The sequence below is a fragment of the Thalia democratica genome, unplaced genomic scaffold (genome assembly GCF_965202585.1).
Source record: "Thalia democratica unplaced genomic scaffold, ktThaDemo2.hap1.1 HAP1_SCAFFOLD_64, whole genome shotgun sequence".
NCBI classification, from domain to species: domain Eukaryota; kingdom Metazoa; phylum Chordata; class Thaliacea; order Salpida; family Salpidae; genus Thalia; species Thalia democratica.
Window position 1 is genome coordinate 144,195 of NW_028139250.1, and position 14,266 is coordinate 158,460.

Here is a 14,266-nt window from a genome sequence, read left to right on the forward strand (position 1 = left end):
CACAAATATTATATAGTTTTATAACGTCGGATTTAATATTAAGTATTTTACTTATTATTAACTATTATCTGTAAAAAATATTTTATTTTAATGAAAACATGTATCCACCTACTTTCTTCTATGCTTCTATTCTTTCATTACAGTAATTATTTTTTACAGAACCCAGTTGAAGTGTGTTGATTCGTTAACACACAGAAACATATGTTGGTACAATAAAGGAAGATTACTGTACAATTTGTTTTTATTTATATTCCAGTGAAGTTACTTCACTAAGATCTTTTGTTAGCAAACGATTAAACCTTTATTTTTTAACAGTTATAACAAAACACTAATTTAATTAAAGAAATCAATTTAATTTTTTTTATTATTGAGATCAAAAGAACTATTAGCTAACTTTTATTCATAACTAGATTTAAAAATATATATATCTAAGTAATGTTGCAATGGAACTTGTAAATATGTTAATATATTTCAAAGTAAACTAAAAAAACTTGATATTTTATTTTGGAATTTATTTGAAATATAAACAACAGTTAAGAAACAAAAATAAAAAAGGATAGTAAAAAATTAAAATTTGAAAACTTTTACTACAGATGAAAACTACAAGGTCTACAACTAAACTTTCATTAAATTTGGAAAAAAAATCTCTATGATGTCTATATAAAATAAGTTCTGTAAAAAAAAATTAAAACCATCTACTAAAAAAGGTATTATGAACCACTAACTCCTGTATAAAAAACTTAACTGTAAATTTGGTGCTGTTTTAAAACATTATATTTTTATATTCAAACTTTATTAATATTTTATAAAGCATAATCAACTTTTGAACACATATTATCTATAATAACACTTAGCCATAATTTTATTTATAATTTATATGTATTATAATACCACCTAAACAATTTTAATAAAGTACCAGCAGTTGACCTGTTTACATTATTAGCTAATACCTTACAGCTTAATAATGAAATTATATACATATAATAATTCAAAAAGTCTATGACTCAGTGTCACATCAAAAACTAAAACCAAATTTAACTTAGTATAGATTGCATAAAAGCTTAGTTAAATAGTTTAAAGATTTTTTAAGCAATACATCACAAAGAGCTTATATTTAAAATACATTATCAAATTCTTTAACCTTTTATAGTATATACTAATGATATTGCAACAAAGATTGTTATTCAAAGTGGCATAAATTTATTTGCAGATGAAGCAAAAATCTTTAGAAAGTCAAATTACACTTTACAATTAACCCTAGATAATATTTAAGGGTCGCCATTCTATAAGTCAAAAAACTGTCCTAAGTGACTAAAATTTGTCCTGAGTGACCTCAACCTGTCCTGAGTCATCCTGGACATTTTCAAATTCTAAAAAAAATAAATAACTTTTCAAAGTTGTTAAAGGTCAAGTTTTTTAATACAATTGATTATAAAATAAAAAATTACTGCAACTAAATCAACTAAATTTCATTTTAAATCTTTAAAATACTATCCTGATATTTGTTTTATCTGAAAACTATCTCAAGTTTTTTTATAAAACTTTTTTTATCTGAGTCAACCTAAGTTCGAAAAAATAATTCAAAATATTTTGAGTTATCCTGAACTGTCTTAAGTCATCTTAAGATTTTCATAAACTTTAAATATCCTGAATTATTCTGAGTATTATGAGTGTGAGGCAACCTTGATATTTACTAATGGCTAAAAACAAAAATCTAAAATTAAATTCTAATAAATGTCAATCACAAAATATCCACCTAAAACAAACCTAGCCCCCAGATCTCTCAACATCCCTCAATTACAGTATTATAAAATTTAGGAAGCTGTATATCAGAAAAATTCAAATGGAACACTAGATATATTTTAAAAATTGCAACAGCATTATCTTAAAAAATATTTAAGTTTATAACTTAAATTTTTTACCAAATACCAGTCTAACAAAACAATTTATACTACATGATCAGACTAAGCCGGCATTTAACACCTGAACTTTGCTCCATCTTAAGATAAAAACAAAATTAAGACCGTATGAAGAATTCATAAATTTAGGGCTGAATAAAGTTTTCAAATTATTTTCTGGGTTTTTTTAATTTATTTTGGGTTTTTTAAAGAAAAAGTTTTTGGTCCATTTTTAGTATAAAATAAATTAAAAGTAAAAAACTGTTTAAAAAAAATAAATACATTATAACAAAACAGTAAAGCTGTTTTAAATGTATTTCTTAATAAAAAAATTCATTATTTTTTTTAAATGATAGATTATTTGTATCTAGTCAGAATTTCATTACTTTACAAGTAAAAATTCTTTATAATCACAAGTTTTTTCAGTTTTAGTTTTACCTAAATTATCTAATTCCAGGTTTATCCGCAATTCCATGTTTTTTGATTTATAAAATTCTCTAGTCTGTCCTAATTTTACAAATCTTGTTGTATCTGTTAAACTTAGTAAAATTAGGACAGGCTAGTTAACTTGATAATTTAAATAAATCAACACTCAATAAATAATACAAATTAATAATTAAAACAGTTTTAATATCATTTGACATGATGCAGATTAGTAATGTAATCAATCAAGATAAGTAAGTGCTGAGAAACAATATGAAATGAGAAAAGCAGACTTAAAAAAAATAATTTTACAAAACTGATGAAAATGGCAACAAGTGACGTACAACTAAGTTTCAATAATAAATTTATAGACAGATACTTGGCTTGGCCATGGGACTGCCTTTGGATTCAACACTTACAAACATTTTTGTTGGATACTAAGAATCTAAAATTATTGAAGAGTTGTATTAACAGGTTGTCTACATCAAATATATTTATGACCGTCAGTTATATTTAAAACAAAAAAGCTTTATTTTGATAATTAAATTCTCTAACAAAAAGATTTCTTTCACTAACGAAGTGGAAGTTAGCAATTAACTGTCATTTATAGATATATTGATTACTAAAGAAAGAACAAAATTCCTATTGAACGTTTATAGGAAAACAACATTCACTGGGCAATATTTTAATAAGCAATCTTTTTGCAGTAAGAAACAAAAAGTAAACTTAAAAAACACTATATCATAGAGCCTAAAAGATCTGCTATAAGGAACTTCTTCACTTTGAGGTAGAAAGAATAAAAGATATCCTGGAAAAAAATAGATACCCTTTAGAATTGATAAAGAAAATGATAAAATCAAATGATAACAACCTAAACAAACCTAAGATATAAATACCTGATAAATTCTTAAGTTTTGAAACTACAATATATTAAAGCCATATCAAATGTTTTCAAGAACAAAGTAAAATTTTTAACAAAGTCTATGTACAATCAAGTAAATAGTATTTATCTACCATATCCAACCAATCAGAAAATTAAAATTGCTATTTTTTCTACTCTATACACCTGCAAAATGATACATATCGTCTTACAATATACTTGAATAAATTTGGAGTACTAAATACCTTTCAAAGAAAAAAAGTGATCCTCTGCAACCAACTTCTACCTGAAAAAAAAAAATGTTTTAGCTGGTGAAAACTCTAATTAACTATATTGACAGGATGACCACCAGCTTTTCAGAAACTTCTTCCAGGTATTCTAAATTTCTTCCAGGTTTTTGAAAGTAAACATATTTGGGTCTATTTCTTGTTTAAAATTAAGCTTTAAGTAGAAAACTGTGTTAAAACAATAACATTGAAAAGATACTGTAGAGCTTCTTTAAATGCGTTTTTTAAATAAATTAAGGGGGGTAAACACCCTTTTTTGGTTTTTGATCTTATTTTATATAGTTTTTACTAAGGTAATAGATGCTTTTTAAAGATTAAAAAAATTCAAAATAATTTTTGAGATATAGCCGGTCAAAGTTGGAGGCAACAATAGGATCCTTATGGGAGGCGCAAACTTAAACGGCAAATAACTAGAAATTACTAAAAATCTATCTCCTCCTAGGTTTTTTGAGATAACAACCTCAAATTTTCAGGAAATGTTCCTTGCAGTATTTAGAAAATTCTGTCGGAACAGAATTTTAAAAAAAATTAAAAAATAATAATTTTATAACAAAAAACAACAAAAAACTGTTTTTTTTGTTTATTTTTTATATAAAATTTTTATTTTTTATTTATATTTAAATTCTATCCAACAGAATTTTCTAAATATATCAAGGAACATTTCCTGAAAGTTTGAAGTAGTTATCTCAAAAAACGTAGGAGAAGATAGATTTTTAGTGAAATAGTTTATTTTTGTGGTTTTAGTTTGCGCCTCCCATAAGGAACCTATTGTTGGCTCCGACTTTGACCGTCTATATGTCAAAAACTATTTTGAAATTTTTAAATCTGTAAAAAGCATTTTGTAGCTTAGTAAAAACTATATAAAATAAGATCAAAAAACAAAAAAGGATGTTTACCTCCCCCCCCCCCCCCATATGCCCTTAAGAATTAAGGTGATGCAAAAAAATTTTGATCAACATGATAGACTTTTGTGTCAAACCAAAATTTCACTACTTAACATGTTAAATATGTTTAAACCTCCTGGTTTTTCAGTTTAAATTGTTAAATTCCAAGTTTTTACAGAATTCCAAGTTTAGTGGCAATTCTGTATTAAAAATTGGTTAAGACTCTAAATTGCACTTGAAAATTAAAAAAAAAACTTCATAAACTGAAATGATACTGTAAAAAAAACTTAAGTCATTTTGCAACTTACTACAATTAAGTTCTCAGCTTACCATAGATAAAGAGTTTAAAGGCATAGACAATAAAAATTCTTAATAAAATTTAACAATGGTTCTAATATAAAAGCTCAAATTATTAATTTTAAGCCAGTTTTTATAGAAATACAAAACAAAATATGTAAAAAAAAAACTGAATAGTAAAGGTTGCCACTTTTTGAAGCAAAAAACATATTTAGTCACAAAAAATTAGCCTGAGCAAATGGTATAAGCAGCCAATAAATAGTTTAAAAATATTTTTTATATTAGGTGAAGTGTGTTGAATAGAGATAAATATTTTTTTCATTTGAACATATATAACTTACTATACTCTCTCTGATATAGGCAAAAGGGAATTCAAACATTTCTTTAAAAAAACTAACATAGACCCTTAACAGATTGCTCAAATTAAATATTAAAAAATTCATTTCATAGAAAATTAAAAGAATTTCTTTAACTTATGAGGTATAAACAGCTTAACAAAAAAATTCAGTAGTAGATACACAGAAGTAGTTCTAATATAACTACAAAATAGAAATTATGTTCAATATTTAATAGAAATATGTATTTAATATAAAAAATAGTCTAATATTTTTCAATTATTTTATTACCTATATCTTATTAGTTTTGAATGAAAAAATTACATAAATTGCTCTTTCACTGAACTTTCATTAAAGTCTAAAAGACCTATATAAAAACAACACTAGCTTAAATATTTTATTGAACAAGATATTTGATATTATAAAATTAAGTAAAACTGTAATAGAATTTTTTAATACTTTTATATTTACTTAGAATCTTGATATCTTTTATTTGCATTACTAAAGATCTGTCTTAAATGTCTAGTTTTTACCAATGAACTGTGTTTGTATGACTGATGATGATTCTAATACATATTTAAAAACAGTATATTTTAAATTTTAATCTTTAGAATAAAGATTTTTTTTAATTTATTATTTAATTCTTATGTGAAAGCTTTAAAGTCAGTCTTTATAGAATATAATTAACTTTTGAGAAAAAGACATCATTATTTAGGTTTCCAATAAGATTTTAGGGATTACAATTTATTAATTGTCAATTTTCTCAGAAATTTAAAAACTTACTAAAAATATATATCTTTTTCTAGGGTAATGGAATACTTGGGTGATGATTACTGGAAACATATAAACATATGATTCAGATGTTTATTGGCTTCATTAGGAATTAGAAGAAAAAAAATTAGCAAAAAAAAGTTTGCACCCCAAAAAAATTATTTTAACTCCAAAACCACATATTTTTTGATATTTTGACTTAAGGCCCTAGGGGGTCCAATACTATTTTACAATAATTAACTTTGGCTTTTATATGAAAGCTTTAAGTAGAAACTACAAGTCAGTTTTTAAGGATTTAAAAATATTATTTAGCTTTTGAGATATTTTTTGTAAAATGTTTCTGGTACAAACGTATGGACCACAAATTTTTTACTTATTTTTACTTAAATTTGAAAAGTCCAAAGTAACGTTTTTTTGTCATTTAATAAAGATTAGACTGTAAAAGTTTGAAGAAGATTGCTTGAAAAATGTAGGAGGAGATAGATTTTAAATGAAATAGTCTTTTTTTGCTGTTTGCCAGAATTTGACAGCTTATAATTATAGTCATACATTTAAAGAGATTTTAACTGCTTTTGATATACTATGACGTCATGATCACACTAAATATGCAAATTTTTTATGTATCTTGTTATTTTCACTAATATAAAAAGTAAATACTTCTGCTGTTTTTACTTATGGATTCTTTTATTTTTAATGTCAAATATGTGGAGTCAGTTACCTGAAAGAGTTAACTAATGTAATGGCATTTCAATTTGATGATGTGGAAATATAAAACACCTTCTGAATAAGTTTCAGTTATTAATTATTATGATTATTGAGAGCACCTGTCAAAGTGTAAAATAACTAAATATATATCATAAAAATTACATGTAAATTAATTAAAATTAGAGTAATTTTGTTGTTTGAATATAAAGAGTTTTCATCTAATTCAACTTTTTTTTTTAATTTTTAAGTTAGGTTTAGGTATGTTATTGTTTTCACATTACTACTAGTTTAAGTTTTTAAAGTATTTTATATTTAAATTAGTTAAAACTTAATTTGTAAGTTTGTTAAAATGGTTGAACTCTCTAGTTTAAAAGCTTTGTATCAAATTATTTTTACTTTTAAGCTCATAGCAGTTTATTACTGTAATTATTTTATATAAATGCCATTTACAAGACTTAGCTCTTAGCAAGGTATAAAACTTGTATCTATTTAACACTCTTTATGCTAAGAGCTGTTAAAGTAAGTACCTTAACTGCATTTACACATAGCATAATTGTGTTTTACTAGGTATTGAGTTGATATTAAGGGCATAGGGGGTCCGACTTTTTTTTTCACTCAAAATAACATTGGATCTTATATGAAAGCTTGAAATACAAACTACAAGCCAGTTTTTATAGACTTAAAAAATCTTATCTAACTTTTGAGATATTGCACCTTTTATAAAAAGTTTCCAATACAAAATATGGACCACAAATATTTTGGGGTTAACTTTATAGGAAATTTTAAAAATCACTAAAAATCTATCTTCTTCATTTTTTGAGCTAGGAACCTCAAATTTTTAGGAAACATTCCTTTTATAGTTTCAAAGACTTTAAATGTTGGATTATAAAAATGTTTAAAAATAAGAATTTTAGATTAAAAAAATAAAAAAAATTGAATTTTTTTTTTTAATAAAAATTTTATTTTTCAAAATTAAAAAAATTCCTGCATTCAATATTTTTCAAATTTAAAAATACACTTTATGTAAAAATTTGAAGTAGATTAGTTGAAAAATGAAGGAGAAGATAGATTTTTAGTGAAATGGTCTTTTTTTGCATTTCTAGTTTAACTTAAAAACATAAGAAACCTATTGAGGTCACCAAATTTGATTGCTAATATCTCAAAAATTACTTTGAAATTTTTCAAGCTGTTAAAAATGCCTGATAGCTGAGATAATACTCTATACAATAAGATCAACTTGTAAAATAAAGGTGGACCCCCCATGCCCTTAATTTATTGTTTTAAAGAATAAAAAATAATAACCAAAATATATTCATAGTATCATAAAATATCTGAGTATATAGTAGTTGTGATTTAATTTTTTGTTAAAAGAGTACTATATTATTTCTTAGGAAACCTTTTATTTGATTTCTTTCCAAATTGCTCCTAGTGCAGGCTAGGGTGCTTATTTTTACAGCTACTTTTAAGTTTCTGGCTGGAAAGTTCTATGCTTTCAAAGTATCTCAAAAACACCTTGTGCAAAATTTTAGATGATTTAAAGAAAATTTCACCATGGCACCAACCAATTTTCTAAAAACCACCCCAATGCAAAATGTATGGGATCAAAAAAAGAAACCTTAAAAATTTTAGCTGAAAATTTTATTACATGTGGCCAATTGTCACACAAAAACATAAACTATTTAAAAGAATTTAAAGAAAGTTATAAGGTGGCATTTCTTGTTTTTATATAATTTTTATCACCTTTTCAAGTTTTTTGAACTTCCAGATATTTTTTTTAAAACAAGAAATGCCACCATAAAACTTTCTTAGAATTGCTTTAAATTGTTCACTATGTTTTTTTGTGATAATTGACCAAATGTAATAAAATTTCAGCTTAAAACTGCAAGGTCACATTTATTGAATCTCATACATTTTACATTGGGGTGGTTTTAGGAAAATCAATTGGTGCTAAGCTGAAAGTATCTTTAAATAATCTAAAATTTTGCACATGGTGTTTTTATGATATTTTTGAATAATAGTATATTTTCTAGCTGGAAAATCAAAAGTGGCTGTAAAAGTAAGTACCTTAACGTACATTTTATTAAAGAAATAATTTACTATTAATAACAAGTTTTGTTTTACTTGGGTTTTTGATAGAACATATCCTTCACCAAATACTTTGGTGAAATGTAAATTGAGGGCTTCTGAATATGCAAAAACACAATCTTGCACCTTTTTTGATTTTAGCATACAACAAGTGCTAAATTATTAATAGCAAAGTGGACCAAAATTTTTGGTGAAGGATATGTTCTATCAAAAACCCAAGTAAAACCAAACTTGTTATTGATAGTAAATTATTACTTTATAAAGTGTACGTAAAGCAATTCCAAAATTAATCAAAAAGAAAGGTGTCCTAAGAAACAATATAATACTATTTTAACAAAAAAGTAAATCACAACTACTATCAAATCAGGTATCTTATATATTTTTTTCTATTAAGAATATACTTTAAATTTTTTTTTAATTCTTTAACAATAAATTAAATGATAGTTAAATGATAGAACAACTCAATACATAGTAAAATGTAATTATAGTATGTGTATAATATAGCTCTCAGCTAGGTATATTATATAGGTACAAGTTTATACCTTGCTAAGAGCTAAGTCTTGTAAAAAGAAATTATATAAAATAAATATAGTAATAAACTGCTATGAGTTTAAAACTAAAAATGATTTGATAATAAGCTTTAAAAAGAGAGAATTAAAACATTTAAACAAACTAACTAATTAAGGGCATAGGGACGTAAAACACTTTTTTCACAATTTGATCTTATTTTATAAAGTTTTAACCAAGCTACAAGATGCTTTTTACAGATTTTTAAAATTCAAACTAAATTTTGAGATTTATCCTGTCAAAGTTAGAGGCAACAATAGGTCCCTTATGGGACGCGCAAACTAAAATGGCAAATGACTAGAAATCACTAAAAATCTTTCTCTTACATTTTTTGAAATAACTACCTCAAATTTTTATGAAATGTTCTTTACTATGTTTGGAAAATTAGATCAAAGCAAAATTTTGAAATTGAAAATAAAAATTTTATTAAAAAAAAATAAAGATTTTTTTTTCTGTCAAATTTTATTATCAAATTTTTATTATTTATTTTTAAATTCTTTCCGACAGAACTTTTTAAATAAATCAAGGAACACTTCCTAAAATTATGAGGTAGTTATCTCAAAAAACGTAGTAGAAGATAGATTTTTAGTGTAATAGTCAATTTTTGCTGTTTTAGTTTGCGCGTCCCATAAGGAACCTATTGTTGTCCCGGAATTTGACTGGCTATATCTCAAAAATTATTTTAATTTTTTTAAATTTGTAAAAAGCATTTTGTAACTTAGTAGAAACTATATAAAATAAGATCAAAATGTAAAAAAAGTGTTTTATTTCCCCTACCCCCCTATGCCCTTAAGTTTTAACTTATGTAGATGTAAAATACTTTAAAAACTTAAACTAGTAGTAATGTGAAAACAATAACATACTTAAACATAACTTAAAATAAAAACTATAAATAATTATTTTTTAATTAAATTAAAACTCTTTATATTCCAACTATAAATTTACACTAATTTTAATAAAATTTACATGCAGTTCTTATATAGGTCTACTTCTTATACACTTATTCAGGTGCTCTGAATAATCAAAATAATTAATAACCAAAATTGATGCACACTGCTTTGATATTTTTATAAACATGCAATTGAAATGAAATTACATTAGTAACATCTTTCTGAATAACTGACTCCACATAATTGACATTAAAAATCAAAGAAACTTAAGGTAAAAACAGTTGAATTTGCTTTTTTTATAGGTAAAAAAACAATTTTACAGAAAAAAATTGCAAATTTAGTGTGATCATAACGTCAAAATAAATCAAAAGCAGATAAAATGTCTTTAAATGTATGGCTATAATTATAAGCCTTCATATAAGATATAAATTATAGTATAAGACATTTATAAGTGACTTTATTAATATTTAAGTCAAAAAATATGTTCAGATATTAGTTATATAGTTTAAAAGACTTGAATGTTTCTTTTTTTTTATTAGTTACTAGCAAATTTTTAGATAAAATTAACTATAATTTTTTTTTTTTAATAAAAATTTTATTGTTTCAGATCATAATAATTTGTGCATTTAAAATACTTAAAGATTAGTAATGGACTTATTTATAATTTGAAGAGGATTTGTTGAAAAATATAGGAGAAATAGTCTGATTTAAAGTTTTTGGTTTGCTCCTTCCATAAATAACCTGCTGAGTTTACAAACTTTTTAAGCTTATATCAAGTGACTTTGAATTTTGTAAAGTTGTTAAAAATGTCTGATATCTAAGATTAAGCACTACACAATAAGATAAACTTGTAAAAAACAAGGTGGAACAGCTTAAGACTTTTTATTAAAAGCTTGGCCTGATTCAGCCTGGCGGTCACAAACCCTGAACTACTGTTATTCAAGCCTATATAACTAAATATTGAAGAACAAAAGCATTATATCAGTGCTTCTGAACCTTTTTCTAGTGGCGGAACCCTTTTCCAAAGTTCAACTTTTCCGCGGAACCCCTAATTTTAATTTTACATAAAATTTTAATTTTTTAATGAAATTTTTTAAATTTTGAAAGGCTTCGCGGAACCCCTGAGAGGCGTTGCGGAACCCCATTTCAGAAGCACTGCATTATATTATATATACCTTTTTGAAAAAATAGATTAATTTAAGTATAATATATTTACATGAGATATAGAGAAATCATCAAAATAGTCTGAGTTTAAAAAAAAATCAAACTAGCCAGAATGAGCTTAATTAGATTGATTTTAAAATAATTTGAAATTAGCCTAAGTTATACTAAGTCCCCTAAGTGTGTTGCAACCCTGCATAATTAACTAAATTATTTAAAAAGTATTTTTGAAGAATAATTACTTATTTACCATACTACAAACTTACTTTTTCTTTATTTGTAAATTGTTGGCTAATTTCATAAAGAGTTACACATGGGATAATTTTTGTTATTTTTTTGAAGTGAGTCACATTCTCTTGAAGAAGGTTATTGTTCAGTTTGTTTTTTAATTGCAACATTACTTCAAGCTAAAAATATGGATTAGATATCATAAACTATATTTTTCATTGGAGTGATATTATCTAACTTTTAATCACCTTATTTTTTACTATTTTTCGGGTGGCTTCGCGTTTAGCCACCAAATCCTTCGCTCTACTGAGCACGAAAAATATTTTTTTTTAAGAGAGTGTTCAACGTTTTTAAAAAGCTAACTGTTATCTAATATAAAAGTTCATTATCGTAAATAGTTAAATAACGATGAAACCAATGCAAGTTGGTTAAAATAAATTTAAATATCAATTTTAAACGGGCTAAATTTAAAGTGTATTTACTGTATTTTTACACTATACTTAACTAAGTTTTACTATTTATACAAATTAGTTATATTGATTTTTTGGTTAAAATAACTAAATAAAAATTGTTTTATTACAAAATTACATGTTAAAATCAACGTTATCCATTCAAAAATTAATTTATATATAAACAAAATATTAGGATAAAATCAATGTGGTAAAATAAAACTTATAAGAATAACTAAAAGTTTTAAATAAGCGACTTTTATAATTTTTGTACATTTAACGTAAAACAAAGTTACACGATTTCAAAAAATAGTTTGAAAAAAGCTTAATTTAAAATATTATATCTAAAAATAAATCTACTTATACAGGGATGATGAATTATTTTATTAATTGTATCTATTTCAATATAAACTAATAAAAAAAAGCATTTACTTACTAATAGTATGATAACAAATTGCATATAGAAAGAATTTTGACTTTAAGATATAAATTTGATAAAAACTGGCAAACGAATATACTTTTTATATTTAAACTAAAAAGAAACTGTTCAAACGTAATAAAACAAAATTATAGATTAAAAAGTTTGATTTAATTAGTTTTAACTAAAAAATGACATAAATAAAATTTATAATAAAAAGAAAAATTTTTAAACGTAATAACTAGAACTCATTTTTAGTATTTATAAGTAATAACTAAAAAATTTTCAACTAAATGATTTTAATACTTATTCTTTCAGTTAAAATAAACACGAAAAACCATTTAAACGTCCTTATTAGAAATGTAGAACCCTTTTGTACACAATTAACAACAGTTATTGGTCGAGGCATGGCTTAATAGTCAATTTAAATAGATATCGTGAGAATAAATGTTCTTTTAAGGTTTAATAGACACGAAAACAAAGTTATAGCATTCGAAATGTTGTTTTTGTACATAAATTAGACAGACAGTTTTAATGGTAAGTTAACAGTTTTAATAGAAAAATAGATAAATTTAGTTTCTAGTAACGAAAAACATAAAAACGCTTATAAACCTCTTATGTAGAGGTGTTTAGTACAAAATTACATAAAATAATAAAATTGTAGTTTAACCAGGTGTAGTATATAAACTTACGATAAAAAAAACTTTTTAACAGAAACAAAAACACAATTATAGCGTCTTTAAAGTTATTTTAAACAAAGTTTTGCAAAAAAAATCAATTGCTGTATTCAATAAAGAAAATAAACTTTCATAAAAAATTCTACATACAATCCTTAATAAAAACATATTTAACAATTCAGATAGTTTCATAACCTGTTCGGCAGTTAATCTTTGTAACAGTTTGTATAGGTAGTATAATTTCCTATGACAATAAACAATTGAAAATTGTTTGGTAAGCAGTTAAAAAAAGATAATCTTACAAAAAACAAACTTTTTGGTAAAAAAAAAATGGTAAAAAAATACAAAAAACTTTTAAAACAGTAAGTAGAGGTTTTTATCACATAAATTAGAAAAATAGTAAAAAAGTATAAGTTAAGCATGTTAAATAAAAAAATTTACAATAAATGGACTTATGGGTTTAAACTACCACAAAAGAATATTTAAAACGACTTTAAAGTTGTTGTAAAAAAATTATTTTAAAAATAAATAAGTTTGTACTGTATCTTATATTTGTTTGATGAACTCATTTTTTAATTTTTTTTTTGAAATATTAGCAAAATAGATATGTAGTTAATTGTTTTATCAAATATTTCTTAAACTTCCATTTAAGAATATAACTGCAGTGCAAAAAAAAAAAAAAATTTATAAGTTATGAAAGTTATAAAAGCTAAATATGAATTTTATAGCAAGGTCTAATGGCCGAGCAGTCAAGGCGCTAGGCTTAATAATATTTAACCACACATGTCTGGGTTCAAAACCTATCACAACTAAATTTTTATCATTAATTGGTGATCTGCTGGACCCACTTTTTAAGATCCGATCTGGATCCTAAACATTTTATGTTTCATGTAATTTTGATAGAGAAAAAAAAACTTATACAAATTAATTATAAAAATTATTTTATATATATAGTTTCTTATAGAATATATATACTCTAGTTTTACAATGAAGTTTAATGTTAAATAATAAAAAAAAAATAACTCCTTATGGCCTTAAAAAATAAATAGTTTGGTCATAAGCTTAACTGTCGAAATAGGATTTTTTTTACTAATGCATTAATCACTTTCTTAAAATCTAAATTTAATTTATTAAGAAACTAAGAAGACAGAATTTTAGTAATTTTTTTTTAATTTAGAGGAAATCACCAAATTATTCTTCTATATTTCTATTAAGCTTTTTATACAAAAGACTTTATCACAAAAATTAGTTAGCAATTTTTTATTTCTGTGAAAAATATTACCTATGGCATATAATTTTAGCTTTCATAAA